The 13,914-nt window shown below is 41.2% G+C and overlaps 1 long non-coding RNA gene across 11 annotated transcripts in view; it reads left to right on the plus strand.

Annotated features, from left to right (window-relative positions):
* LOC106506781 (testis-specific gene 13 protein) overlaps positions 1–13,914 on the plus strand; it is a 539,004-nt gene that overhangs the window by 295,070 nt on the left and 230,020 nt on the right. Inside the window, exon 6 of one of the 11 annotated variants that reach the window (XR_014833873.1) lies at positions 7,884–10,520. The exons of 8 other annotated variants lie outside the window; for them this stretch is intronic. This is a non-coding gene — a long non-coding RNA (testis-specific gene 13 protein). Of the gene's footprint in view, positions 1–7,883; positions 10,521–13,914 lie in introns of those variants that run through there. 2 more of the 11 variants (XR_014833850.1, XR_014833859.1) reach the window with 2 other exon arrangements.

The following is a 13,914-nucleotide window of genomic DNA, read 5'->3' on the forward strand; positions in this document are numbered from 1 at the left end:
GGATCCGAGCCACATCTGCAACCTACACCACAGCTCACGGCAGTGCTGGATCCTTAACCCACTGAGAGATGCCAGGGATCGAACCTGCATCCTCATGGATGCTAGTTAGATTTTTTTCCACCAAACCATGATGGGAACTCCTGTTGTTGTTCTTATGTGGGTGTAATTATCAAATATTTTTTAGGAGCACTAATAAAGGTTGTCTTGGGGGTTCTCAATGAAATAGCTTTATTCCTTTGAATTTTCTGTTTCTTCCAGGGTCTTTTAATTGTTTATTTTGGTTTTCCACTTTCACACTGCAGGGTTTCTTTAAATGGATCTTTATCCTTAACTGTTCATTCATATAAAGATGATGTGGCACTCTGTATGTGTGGCTGCGTATTGCCACCGGTAGCCTCCTTCTGGTGGCACAGAGCCAGCCCTCGTGTTGGAGACTTGCTAAGTATCAGAGTGAGGAGGGCTTGACTTTGGGGTTCTCAGACTAACAGATGCACTAGCTGTTTAGTTCTCCCAGACATTTTGTTTAATTTCTTAAGAGAATCATTTCCCTTTTTAAAGTTTTTGTTTTTGCCTGGGGTCCTATAAGGTTTGTTGTTTCTTATAAAGATAGGACTTAGGCATGGAAGTAACAGTTGTTGATACTCAGACTTTTCAGTTAATCTTCTCCTTTCCACTCGTGTTGTCCTTTCTGGCCCATATTGTATGTACTTGCTTTTTCTGAGTCTGGAGCCTCTTTCCCTGGGTAAGTCACTTATCGCCCTCTTCAGCAGCAGCTCTCCCTCTGAGGCTGTAAGCTCTGTCAGCTAGTATTTCCTCATCCTTTTACAGCTTCAGATATTTGTTGAAACCTCTCAGGCCCATGATAGTCTTTGAATTGTGGTAGGTATGTATACTTTTTTATAACTGTGATGGGATCTTTCATATGCCCTGACCACCATTTTGAAATGGTGTCTTAGTTCAGGCTGCTGAAGTACCATAGACGGGGTGGCTTAAAAACAACAGAAGTTTATTCCTCACTGTTCTGGAGGCTAGTTTATAGGGAGTTGTCTTCTCGCTGTGTCCTCATGTGGCGAAAGGGGTGAAAGAGCTCTTTAGGGTCTCTTTTATAAGAGCTTTAATCTCATCCATGATGCCACCACCTTCATGACTAATCACCTCACAGAAGCCCCACCTCCCAATACCATCAAAGTAAGATTTCAGGAGTTTCCCTCATGGCTTAGCAGAAATGAGTCTGACTAGTATCCATGAGGATGCAGGTTCAGTCCCTGGCCTTGCTCGTTGGGTTAAGGATCTGGCATTGCTGTGATCTGTGGTGTAGGTCACAGATGAGGCTTGGATCTCACCTTGCTGTGGCTGTGGTGTAGGCTGGCAGCTACAGCTCTCATTCGACCCCTAGCACGGGAACCTCCATATGCTGCAGTACGGCCCTAAAAAGACCAAAAAAAAAAAAAAAGATTTCAAGATATGAATTTGGGGGAACACAAACATTCAGTCCAAAATACATGAGAAGGCCTTTCATTTGTTGATTTATCCAAGGCATATCTGAAGAGTTAAATCAAAAATGCATTTAGCCAGGGAAAAGTTTAGATGCGGGCACAGTAATTGCAGTGGGTCTTGGGTCTTGGAGATTGATCCTCAAAATAACTTGACTGGGAAGAAGCAATGAGATGATGTGATTATACAAAGATGTGCTTCACAGCTATGGAAGCTGTAGTCATTCGTCATAGAGCGCCCTAAGACACTCTTCTGGCTTTGTTGCCAGAAGAAACAGTGCATCTTGTAAAACATCCAACTTAGTCATTTGAGAAAAATTGTAGAAGTAGTGGTTGTTCCTCATCTTCAATACGAGTATGAATGTGCATGTGCTTACTGTTTAATTTTTTGTCTACCCTTCGGCGTAAGAGTTTCTGAAAGTGTTTCCTTTGCCTTCATTTCTATAACGTTTATTCCTTAGGGGATAGAGTCTCATACTTCTTCTCCCTTTTCTTGTAAGAAGCATCTCTTATTCTCCCTTCCCATTTCCCTTGTGAAAAAAGCTCCAAATTCTTATTGATCATCCCTTTCTCGTATTTGTCGTGTAGTTCCTGAAAATGTATGGTAGACCCCATGAAGATGGGAAAAATTAGATGCTAACTAATTAGTTGTTTAACTTCCCTCACACAAGTGGTATCCATTTGTATCTCAGAAGAAACTCCGAATTGATGTTTCCGATCTTATAATTCCTCATTTTACTTGGAAAAAGTGGCTGTTTCCCTGTGAAGAATCCCTGGAGCTCCCCCCTGGAGGTTTTCCATAGATTGGGCCAGCCGTCCCAACATGATCGAACCTAACCCAGAATCTTCTTGGGCCTACCCTGATCTCTAGTATAATACTGGGAGCTCCAAATCTATCTCTAGAATTTGCAAAGTAGCACTATCGCATATTCTTTATTCTTTATTTAAGGGCTTAGAGGTAATTGAGCATAGTATGGATCCTCTGGTATCAGAGCTACCTCTGTATTCTGTAAATCGTTTACCAGCTTAGAGCCTTCTGGACAGTTCTAGATCAAAGAGCAGGCCTTCTGAGCCCACGCCCCTGGAAGCAGATGTGGAGGGAGCTGAAAAGTCCTGAGCTCTGAGTAATCCTATTTTTGGCACTGGCCAGATGAGTATCATCAGCCTGTTCCAGATGCCCTTCTTGCTCCCATCTGTTCCCCATAACCTGCTGGAGATAAGGAATGTGTTGTGTGGCTTGTCAGTTGTCTACTGGATAATGATGGGCTTAAAAAGGACACAATGACTCAGAATTTAGAGGACTCCCCCTCTGGTTCCAGGCCCTGGCATATCAGTTGACTGCCACTGTTGGATGAGAGAAAAACCAACAAGTTTTATCTGGAGGAAATACCACGTCTGGGTGGTCTCAGAGAAATGAGACAGCCCTGGGGAAAAGCTGTGATGTTAAGTATACACACATCCCGAAACGCTGGCTAACACCCAGAGCGTTTCTTCTCCTAGGTTCCCTCAGGTCCCCTCCAATCAGCCACCACCCCCGTTGGCACTGGCAGACTCTTTCTGATGTCTCTCGCTATAGACTACGTTTTCCCTTGTTGTTGAAGTTCATCTAAATGGGATTACAGAGTGTGTACTTTCTCATGTGTGACTTCCTTGACACACGGTTTTATGTTTTCATATATATCATTGTTCACTCTTCCCTCTTGCTAGGTAGTTTTCTGTTGTGCGAATAGATCCAACCCTTTGATTTATTTTCCTGGTGACAGACATTTGGATTATTTTCACCTTTTTGATTGTTACAAGTATTCAGCTATTGTGAATGAGTTCTCTCTCACTCTCATTCCTTTTTGGATTTAGGCCTACTTGCTGGACCATACAGTAGGCATATGTTTACCTTTGTAAGAAACTTCCAAGCAATTTTCCAAATAGTTATACCATTTCATACTCCATCCCGCAGTGGATGGGAGTTCCAGGTGCTCCAGTTCATCCTTAACAATTGTATATTGTTGGTGTTTCTAATTTTAACCATTTTATTGGATAGGAAGTAGTAATCTCTTTGTGATTTTTAATTTCCATTTCCATTTCCTTAGTGACTTACATGTTCTCATTGGTCATTTGTGTACTTTCCTTTTCAAATTATCTGTTCAACCTTTTATCTGTTTATATTTTCTCTTGGCCATTTAAAAATTGGATTATTTGTCTTATTATTATTGATAGGTAGGAGTTTTTTTTAATCTGTGTACACTCAATAAAATTATTTTGTCAGAATCTCTTATATATTTTTTATATAATTTTTTTTATTTTCCCACTGTACAGCAAGGGGGTCAGGCTATCCTTACATGTATACATTACAATTACATTTTTCCCCCCACCCTTTGTTCTGTTGCAACATGAGTATCTAGACAAAGTTCTCAATGCTATTCAGCAGGATCTCCTTGTAAATCTATTCTAAGTTGTGTCTGATAAGCCCAAGCTCCCGATCCCTCCCACTCCCTCCCCCTCCCATCAGGCAGCCACAAGTCTCTTCTCCAAGTCCATGATTTTCTTTTCTGAGGAGATGTTCATTTGTGCTGGATATTAGATTCCAGTTATAAGTGATATCATATGGTATTTGCCTTTGTCTTTCTGGCTCATTTCACTCAGGATGAGATTCTCCAGTTCCATCCATGTTGCTGCAAATGGCATGATGTCATTCTTTTTTATGGCTGAGTAGTATTCCATTGTGTGTATATACCACATCTTCCGAATCCAATCATCTGTTGATGGACATTTGGGTTGTTTCCATGTCCTGGCTATTGTGAATAGTGCTGCAATGAACATGCGGGTGCATGTGTCTCTTTTAAGTAGAGTTTTGTCCGGGTAGATGCCCAAGAGTGGGATTGTGGGGTCATATGGAAGTTCTATGTATAGATTTCTAAGGTATCTCCAAACTGTTCTCCATAGTGGCTGTACCAGTTTACATTCCCACCAACAGTGCAGGAGGGTTCCTTTTTCTCCACACCCCCTCCAACGCTTGTTATTTGTGGATTTATTAATGATGGCCATTCTGACTGGTGTGAGGTGGTATCTCATGGTAGTTTTGATTTGCATTTCTCTTGTAATCAGTGATGTTGAGCATTTTCTCATGTGTTTGCTGGCCATCTGTGTATCTTCTTTGGAGAAATGTCTATTCAGGTCTTTGCCCATTTTTCCATTGGGTGATTGGTTTTTTTGCTGTTGGGTTGTATAAGTTGTTTATATATTCTAGAGATTAAGCCCTTGACAGTTGCATCATTTGAAACTGTTTTCTCCCATTCTGTAAGTTGTCTTTTTGTTTCCTTTTGGGTTTCCTTTGCTGTGCAAAAGCTTTTCAGTTTGATGAGGTCCCATGGGTTTATTTTTGCTCTAATTTCTATTGCTTTGGGAGACTGACCTGAGAAAATATTCATGAGGTTGATGTCAGAGAGTGTTTTGCCTATGTTTTCTTCTAGGAGTTTGATGGTGTCCTGTCGTATATTTAAGTCTTTCAGCCATTTGGAGTTTATTTTTGTGCATGGTGTGAGGGTGTGTTCTAGTTTCTTTGCTTTGCATGCAGCTGTCCGGGTTTCCCAGCAATGCTTGCTGAATAGACTTTCTTTTTCCCATTTTATGTTCTTGCCTCCCTTGTCAAAGATTAATTGACCATAGGTGTCAGGGTTTATTTCCGGATTCTCTATTCTGTTCCATTGGTCTGTCTGTCTGTTTTGATACCAGTACCACACTGTTTTGATGACTGTGGCTTTGTAGTTTTTTTTTTTTTTTTTTTTTTTTTTTTTAATTTTCCCACTGTACAGCAAGGGGGTCAGGTTATCCTTACATGTATACATTTGTAGTATTTCTTGAAGTCTGGGAGACTTATGCCTCCTGCTTGGTTTTTGTTTCTCAGGATTGCTTTGGCGATTCTGGGTCTTTTGTGGTTCCACATAAATGTTTGGATTGTTTGTTCTAGTTCTGTGAAAAATGTCATGGGTAATTTGATAGGGATTGCATTGAATCTGTAGATTGCTTTGGGTAGGATGGCCATTTTTACAATATTGATTTTTCCAATCCAGGAACATGGAATATCTTTCCATTTCTTTACATCTTCTTTGATTTCTTTGATTAAAGTTTTATAGTTCTCGGCATATAGGTCCTTTACCTCCTTGGTCAGGTGTATTCCGAGGTATTTGATTTTGTGAGGTGCAATTTTAAAAGGTATCGTATTTTTGTATTCCTTTTCTAATATTTCATTGCTGGTATACAGAAATGCAACTGGCTTCTGAATGTTAATCTTATATCCTGCTACTTTGCTGAATTTATTAATCAGTTCAAGTAGTTTTGGGGTTGAGTCCTTAGGGTTTTCTATGTATAGTATCATGTCATCTGCATACAGTGTATTTTGTCAGAATCTCTTAATGCAAGTATATTCTCCCAAGCTGTCTTAATTTTCACTTTTGTAAAAATGTCTTTTGATGAGCAGAAAGTTTTAATTTTTAATTAACCTAATTAGTCAGAATTTCCCCATATATTATCAGTCCTTTTCCTAAATAATCTGCTTTCTCAAGATTGTAAAGATACCTTCTGTGTTTTTTTTTTCCTTTTTTCTTTTAATTTATTTATTTATTTAGGGGCCTCACCCACAGTGCATGGAAATTCCTAGGCCAGGGATCCAACTGTCACTATAACAGTGACTTGAGCTGCAGAAGGGACAGTGCCAGACCCTTAACCCACTGAGCCACCAGGGAACTCCCTTGTGTTTTCTTTTAGAAAGCCTTACAGTTTCAGCTTTTATGCTCTGGTCCGTGATCCATCTCAGATTAATTTTTGTCTATTGGGTAATTTAGAGGTTAAAACTCATTTTTTTCTTTTTTTGCACATGTTTTCCCAGTTGTCCCAGCATAATTTGTTGAAAAGATTTTTCCTTCGTCATTGAATTGCTTTGGCACCTTTATCGAAAATCAGTTAACCACATATGTATGGGTCTATCTCAAGGGAACCCTAAAGAATGTATGGACCACATGGGTCATGCACTTAAGTCTGGAAATAACACTTCACACTGGTCAACCTTAATAAGCCTCAAGTGACTGGCGGTCTTGAACTTACATATCATGAAACATTTGTGTCAAAAGTCACTAACAAACTCTGTGGGGACTGTTTTTTGCTTGTTTTATAAAGCTAACCTAGCTGAGGCCTCTAGTAGTTTCAGAATTCCCACATTAAATGTCAGGTTCTTATCTCCACAGAAACGTACCATCAGATTTGTGTGATCTGACCTCAGCCTGCAGGCAGCTTCAAAGAGAACTGTATTTCAACTTAGGTTTTCTTATTTGGAAACTTGGATACGCATGGATTCAAAATGACTGATTTGGAACTCATTATAATTAAGCGTGGGCTCCACCAAAAAAATACTACTCTTAATATTTTTTTGTAATGTAAAGAAACTTGTGAAGAAAACTTGTTTTACTAACTTGCATGTATTGTATGCAGAAATAGGTTTACTGCCTTTAAAAGCAAGTCTTGTCTATGAATAGAATCTCAACTTGGAAAGTTTTTTGTAAACAGTTTTACTTAGCATTTTTACTTGAATATAACTAAGAATCATCTTCTTTTAAGAGTCCTTGATTTGAAAACCGAAGGAGGAATAGCGTGAGAAAAAACACCAAGATTATTCTGTTAGAGGGATAGAATAAAAGGCAATTGCCTCTCTTTGACATCCTAAACTTCTGAGTTTTAGAATTCGTGTTTTCCTGGTGCAGCCTTGCAGGGAAGTGTTAAGCGCAGAACTCTGACCTTGGATGAGGTGGGTTGGGATGCAAGCTCTGCTAGTCCCCACGAGCACCGGCCTCTGTGCTTCTCTTCAGGTTCAGAGGAGGCAGGAGGCTGAGAGCTGGGCCTGGGTCAGAGTGAGCACCAGGGGACTGTAGGCCAGTAGTGGTACTACTTTCATAATAAAAGCACACAGGAAAAGGAAATCTTTTTAAAAAGAAGAAACTAAAAAGCAGAAATCCATCACTGTCCTATGATTCAAATATCTCACTGTTTGTAGCTGACTCCCCAGTTGGTTGAGCTGGTCCTGTTTTACTGTTAGTTTCCACTCTCTCCCCAAGGGAGGCAGAATTAAAGTTGTTTTTGTTTTGTTTTTTTGAGCTCCTTAGGAGGTGTATTCCCTGAAAATACAAGAAGTGCTTCATATTAATTACTAGAATTATTTTCGTTGCTACAGAAAGACTTTACAAGGAAAGAGACTCTTTGAGGTCGAATCTTCCTCTCCTCCTACTTTGCTCTGAGCTCAAGTAAAACACAACAGTTGCTCACTTGAAATACCATCTCCCCTAACCTGTGTTTGGACTTGTACCGTTGTGCTCAGCTCCTGGCCCTTGTTTTTGCTTTCTCTAGCAATTTCCTGGCCAGAGCAGGAACTAGAGCAGAGTCTGGGAGAAGTGACCATGCCAGGACGGTTTTCCCACCTGTGCTTCCCTGCACGACTGAAAGGAGGGGTGTGTCCGACCCTCGCTGCAGTCCGTGTGCCGCAAAGCAGAATCCAGCTCCGACCCACCACGAAGGTTGTTAATGCGCTATTAATGGTGTTGAAATATGATGTTTTGGTTACATGTACAAGCTGAGTTTGAATATGGATGAAGTGTGAGCTTTCCACACGTGGTCACAGAGCAGCCATCATCCTCCGTGGGCAGCACCTGTCTTTGCTGTCCTGTGTGTGGTTAAGGCCCAAGGAAGAGTGGTGTGATTGCAGCTGACTTACTTGATCTTACTCTGTTGAGGACGGACTTCTCGTGAGGTCGGCTCATGTAGTCGCTCCTGTAATCGGCTTTTTGTTTATGTTCTCAGTGCTGTTCGGCAAATGCTGCAGGGACATAGAGCACTGGCACGTAGCTGTCAGGATTTGCCATCTGGGAGGTGATGTCCCGCCGAGCGCCCTGCTCCCTCCTGTCCCAGGCCTCTGTCACCTCCCAGAAGCTCCACACCCGCCCCTCGGTTTTCACTTCTCAGTCTCTGTAGCTGCCACCCCGCCTGTGCACAGAGCAGACAGACCCCCAGAAGTGAGCTCACTCGGGTTCTGGCCCGAGTCAACACTTACCTGCACCTGCCTTGTTTTCCTGGCCTCCTGTTCCAGTGGGAAGGATCCTTTCCCCCATCTGAGACCCTGGACCCCATCCCCTCTCACCTCCTCAGAGACTTTCTTTCTCTGCCCATTACCTGCCATTCGCCATTGACTCTCTCTTGCGAGCATGTAAACCTACTCAAGTCTTACAAGTTAAAAACAAAACCGGGAGTTCCTGTTGTAGCTCAGTGGTAACAAATGCAACTAGTATCCATGAGGACACGTGTTCGATCTCTGGCCTCACGCAGTGGGTTAAGGATCTGGCGTTGCCATGAGCTATAGTGTAGCACAGATGTGGCTCAGATCTGGCCTTGCTGCAGCTGTGGTGTAGGCCGGCAGCTGCAGCTCTGATTCAGCCCCTCGCCTGGGAACTTCCATGTGTCACAGGCCTGGCCCTGAGAAGCCAAAAAAAAAAATAAAATAAAAATAAAAACAAAACTGGCTTTCAATCTCGCCTTCCCTTTCTGTTATTGCTCCATTTACTTCTCCTGCCAGGGCCAGACTTCTTGGAAGAATTGTGTGAATTTTCTACCTCCATTTCCTCACCCCCGCTCCTTCTCAGGCTGCTCCAGTCTGGCTTTTGCTCCTGTGACCAAGCCGATAGTGCTCTGGCCAGAGCTGGTAGTTGCCTTGCCATCCTTCTATTGCCGTGTTCGTTAGATAGATTTGGATTCGTATCTCCTGTGACCTGTCAGCGGTGATAATGTTTGATGTCCTCTCCTCTCTGGCTTCCAAGACCCCACCCTGCCCCTCTGGCTTTTTCTCCTCCTTGCCCTTTGCAGGTTCCTTCTCTCCATCTCTAAGCTTCATGCTTTGTAGTCAGAGGCCAACTAGACATTCTCACTTTGCTATCTTGCTAGTGTCTCAGAGCCAACAGATTCCACACTGATCCAAGTTACCCAAGCTTGAAACTTGTGACTTACTGAGCCTTCTCTCTCCTCATCTTCCAAATCCAGAAAAAAAAAAAAAAATCTGGTCAAAAGTCCACATATGGACCATTCTGAAACCCATCTACTCTGTCTCCAGTGAGTCCTTCTTGGTTACCATCACCTTTACCTAAATTATGGTATTTTAGCCTCCCTCTCCTTGCTCTTGGTGTCCCTCCCCCTGCCATTCTCCTGATGCATCCAGAGTGATGCTTCTAAGAGCATCCTTATCTGCCATCCTCTGCTTACACTCTTACCCATTTTCATGATATCCTGTACTCAACCTGATTGGGCCCCTGTAGAGTATGTGTTCTGACTCTACCCATAAATAAGTCGTCGAACACTAGAATTCACGGGGAGATGCAGAAGAGGGTTATTTCCTACTCCGCAAAGCAGGACGTAATGAAAATCCCAACTGGGTATCACTCTCTTCCACCTGCAAGGTTTCTATCATGGGCCTCATACCCCTGCCAGCCCTCCCAGCCTTCCCCCTCTCACCTGTTCATGTCTCCCAACACTAGCTACTCCCACCTTTGGTTTTGATGGAGGGACGATGGCATCCTCTGTACCATTCAGTGCCCAACCCAGTGCCTAGTATATAGTATACTGTATGTACTTTACATTCAGCAAATATTCTTGAATGGAATTCATCAATCAAATGACTTGTATAAAGACTATTTCAATTATGCTATGCTTCTGACCTCTAATAAGCTGCCTTTAAAATATAAAATGTACCTATTACGGAGTTTCCGTCGTGGCGCAGCAGAAACAAATCCAACTAGGAACCATGAGGTTGCTGGTTCAATCCCTGGCCTTGCTCGGTGGGTTAAAGATCCGGTGTTGCCGTGAGCTGTGGTGTAGGTCACAGACATGGCTCGGATCTAGCTGCTGTGGCTGTGACAGCTGTAGCTCCAGTTAGACCCCTAGCCTGGGAATCTCCATATGCCGCAGGAGCGGCCCTAAAAGAAAAAGAGAAAGAAAAAAAAATATATATATATGTATATGTAAAACATACCTATCAAAAAATAGAATATGACAAACCAAACCTAACTGTGCTCCAGGGGTTTGTCTTTAGATCCAGCCTTCCTGAGTGAGCCTGGGCAAGCCCTCTGTGTCTGTGTCCCTGGACCAGCTCTCCCTGAGACCTTCGTCCAGCTCCAGAATTCTTCAGGTCTCTGATAAAGTGTGTGGTAAGGATAGGGTACGTTTTTGGGGCACTCAGTCTTCCCTCATAGTCGTGTTTTTTCCTGTTAGCTGATGGGAAAACATCATCTTGTCGCTCGGGCTTGCAGGTTCTTTCCTAGTCCTGGGGAATTTTTCGAGCTGGCTCTAATGAGAGGGTCTAAAGAACCACAGAGAGGTCTGGCATGTTCTCTTCAAGTTCAACATAATATCCCTTCTTATTTTCACTTTTGATCTTCCGTGTTTCAGAGCTGACTTCTATAATTATATTTAAAGAATCTAGTATCAGAAATAAGGTCTATTTTATTTTGATGCCTGCACCCTTGACATGCTTTAAACTTTCTTTCCTGCCATATCAGAAGCCTTCTTCAGAACTTGCAACTCCAGTGACTTCTTTCTTTATTCCATTCTATCTTTATTTTTTAATGATGTAACACACGCACTTTTAGATTGTGATAAAATACGTATAGTGTAAAAATGTATGATCCGAAGCATTTTTAGGTGTACAACCCAGTGGCATTAAGTGCATCCACATTATTGAATAGCCATCACCATCATCCATCTCCAGAAATCTTTTGTCTTGTAAAACTGAAATTACATGCCAGTTAAACACTGAACTCACCATTCATCACTACCCTCACCCCCTGGCAGGCACAGTTCTTTCTGTCTCTGAATTCGACTTCTCTAGGAACCTCATATAAAGGGACTCATAGAGTGTTTGCCTTTTTGCGACTGGCTCATTTCACTTAGCATGACGTCCTCAAGATTTGCCCATGTTTTAGCACGTGTCAGAATTTCCTTCCTTTTTAAGGCTGGATGACAGGCTGTGTTGTATGTATAGATCACATTTTGTTTATCCATTCATCTATCAGTGGGCATTTGGGTTGTTTCTACCTTTTAGCTGTTTTAATAATGCTGCTGTGAACATAGGTATACAAATAACTTATTGAGACCCTTCTTTTAATTATTTTGGCTCTGATGATTTCTTGAATCTTCCCTCTTGATGCTGCTGTTGATTTCATGGACTCTTAATTAAATTCCTCTTTTGGCCATACCACCCCCCATCAACCTTCTTCACCGTTTTCCTAATAATGAACTTCCTACTCTCAAGATTCTCATGCTTCGGTGTGGCCCTCACAGAGCTGCTGCCATGTGCAGAAAACAGCTTGGCAGCTAAGAAATTTTACTTATTCCCACCTCTTACATACCTACCAATTCCTGGTATTTTCTGAAGACATATCAGTGGTTCCTAAATAATATTTAAGAAAACACCTTGGTGCTAGGGCAGATTTTTGTGGCTCTTGACATTCTGTATGTTTAAATTTAGCTGTTAATAATACCATCTTCTTGATGTATCAAGCCCATGGTTGTGACATTGATATCGATTTATTTTTTTCTCATGAAAACAATATATGACAATCATAGAAAACTTGTAAAATATGGAAAAATATTATGCCCAATAGCACAATCTAAAGGCAACTGCTGTTATCTTGATGCATATTCTTCTGGTATTTTTAATGTGAATTTTTATCTATTCCATTGTTTTGCACTTCTTTTTTGCCCTTAACAATAAAGTATAAGCATTCTCTTATTAGGTCTTTGTAAATATTTTAATTATTTTATATGCCTGAGGAATATTTATAAGGTGTTCATTGGGTGAAATAACATTTTTTCAATTATCAAGATAATATTTCTCACAGAAAGTGTCAATATTGTAAAGAGGTAGTTAAAAAAATCCAAGTTCTCCGCCCACTCCTTCTTAAGCTTTTTATTTATTTATCTATTTATTTTTTTCTGGTCTTTTTAGGGCTGTTCCCTCGGCATATGGAGGTTCCCAGGCTAGGGGCTGAATCAGAGCTACAGCTGCAGGCCTACGCCACAGCCACAGCAACACCAGATCTGAGCCACGTCTGCAACCTACACCACAGCTCACAGCTATGCTGGATCCTTAACCCACTGAGCAAGGCCAGGGATTGAACCCACCATCTCATGGTTCCTAGTCAGATTCGTTAATCCCTGAGCCATGATGGGAACTCCTTCTTAAGCTTTTTAATTGTATTCTTTTCCAGTCTCTTTTTGAGATCAGCTTCTCTCCATCCCTCCTCCCATTTGTCTGTCCTTTCCCCGACCCCGTTCCTAACTTTTCGTTCTTACCTAGCAACATTGGTATCATTTATATACAATTTTATATCCACCTTTTTCGCCATATTTTGTGATTTCCAGTGTCATAAAGTATTCTCCCAAAACCAATATTTTAAACATATGAATTTACTATAATTTAGTCACCTGGCTTCCCTTCACTTTTGGATATTTTGAGTCGTATCCAATTGTATGTTATTGTGAGTTATTGTATGAATGCCCTTGTATAGTTATCTTTCTGTATATCTGTGATTGTTTCTTCGGGAGGTATTTATAGATCTGTTATCAGTCAAAACAGTTTGAGGACTTGTAAAAAGATACTGTTGATCTCCTGAAATAATTTTCTTACTTCACTTCACCAGCTTTTACTCTTTGTTGTCCATCTTTGTGAATTTGATTGATGAAAAAAAATCTTGGCATTTGCCAGTGAAATTCAACATTTTTTCAAATTTATTGGCCTTTTATATTTGGAGGTGAATAGTCTGTTAATATCTTATACCTTTTACATTTATAATAATATAAAGTATATCACCCTGTTGCGAGTATGTTATTTTTTGTTTACTTTTCTGTTTTGCCTGCTGCTTTTGGAGCCACAGATTTTAATGCTTCAGTATTGTCAGATGGATTTGATTGCCTTGCCTTTTGTTATTTTTTTTCATTGCTTTTATAAAGCTCGGACTTCTTTTCCTGTCTCAAATTTAGAAGTATTTTCTTCTAATTACTTTACCCGCTTTTGCATTTAACTCTTCTAGTCTCTACAAAATTAATTCTGATGAAGGTTGTAAAGTGGGGGCTAATTTTGTTTTTTCTAGAATATTATCTTGTTCTCATGCTTGTCCGAAATCCCAGGAAAACTGTGATGTGAACCAAAGCAAGTGCTTTTTTGTATTTCAGTGTCTTGATTTTCCCACCGGGGAAAAAAATGAGAAGGCTGTGATATACCTGTAGAAGCGAGGAGCCAAAAAGAGGGACTGGGTTCTATCCCCAAAGCTTTACCCCTCAGCCCAGAACCTGCCCTGTCTCTTCCCAGCTCACGCAGTATGATGCTTTGCAGAGCCTT

Source organism: Sus scrofa, chromosome 18 (assembly GCF_054392235.1).
Source record: "Sus scrofa isolate SSC_HxYL_T2T_F1_AM1 chromosome 18, Sscrofa_HxYL_maternal_Yorkshire_Landrace_v2.0, whole genome shotgun sequence".
Classification (NCBI taxonomy): domain Eukaryota; kingdom Metazoa; phylum Chordata; class Mammalia; order Artiodactyla; family Suidae; genus Sus; species Sus scrofa.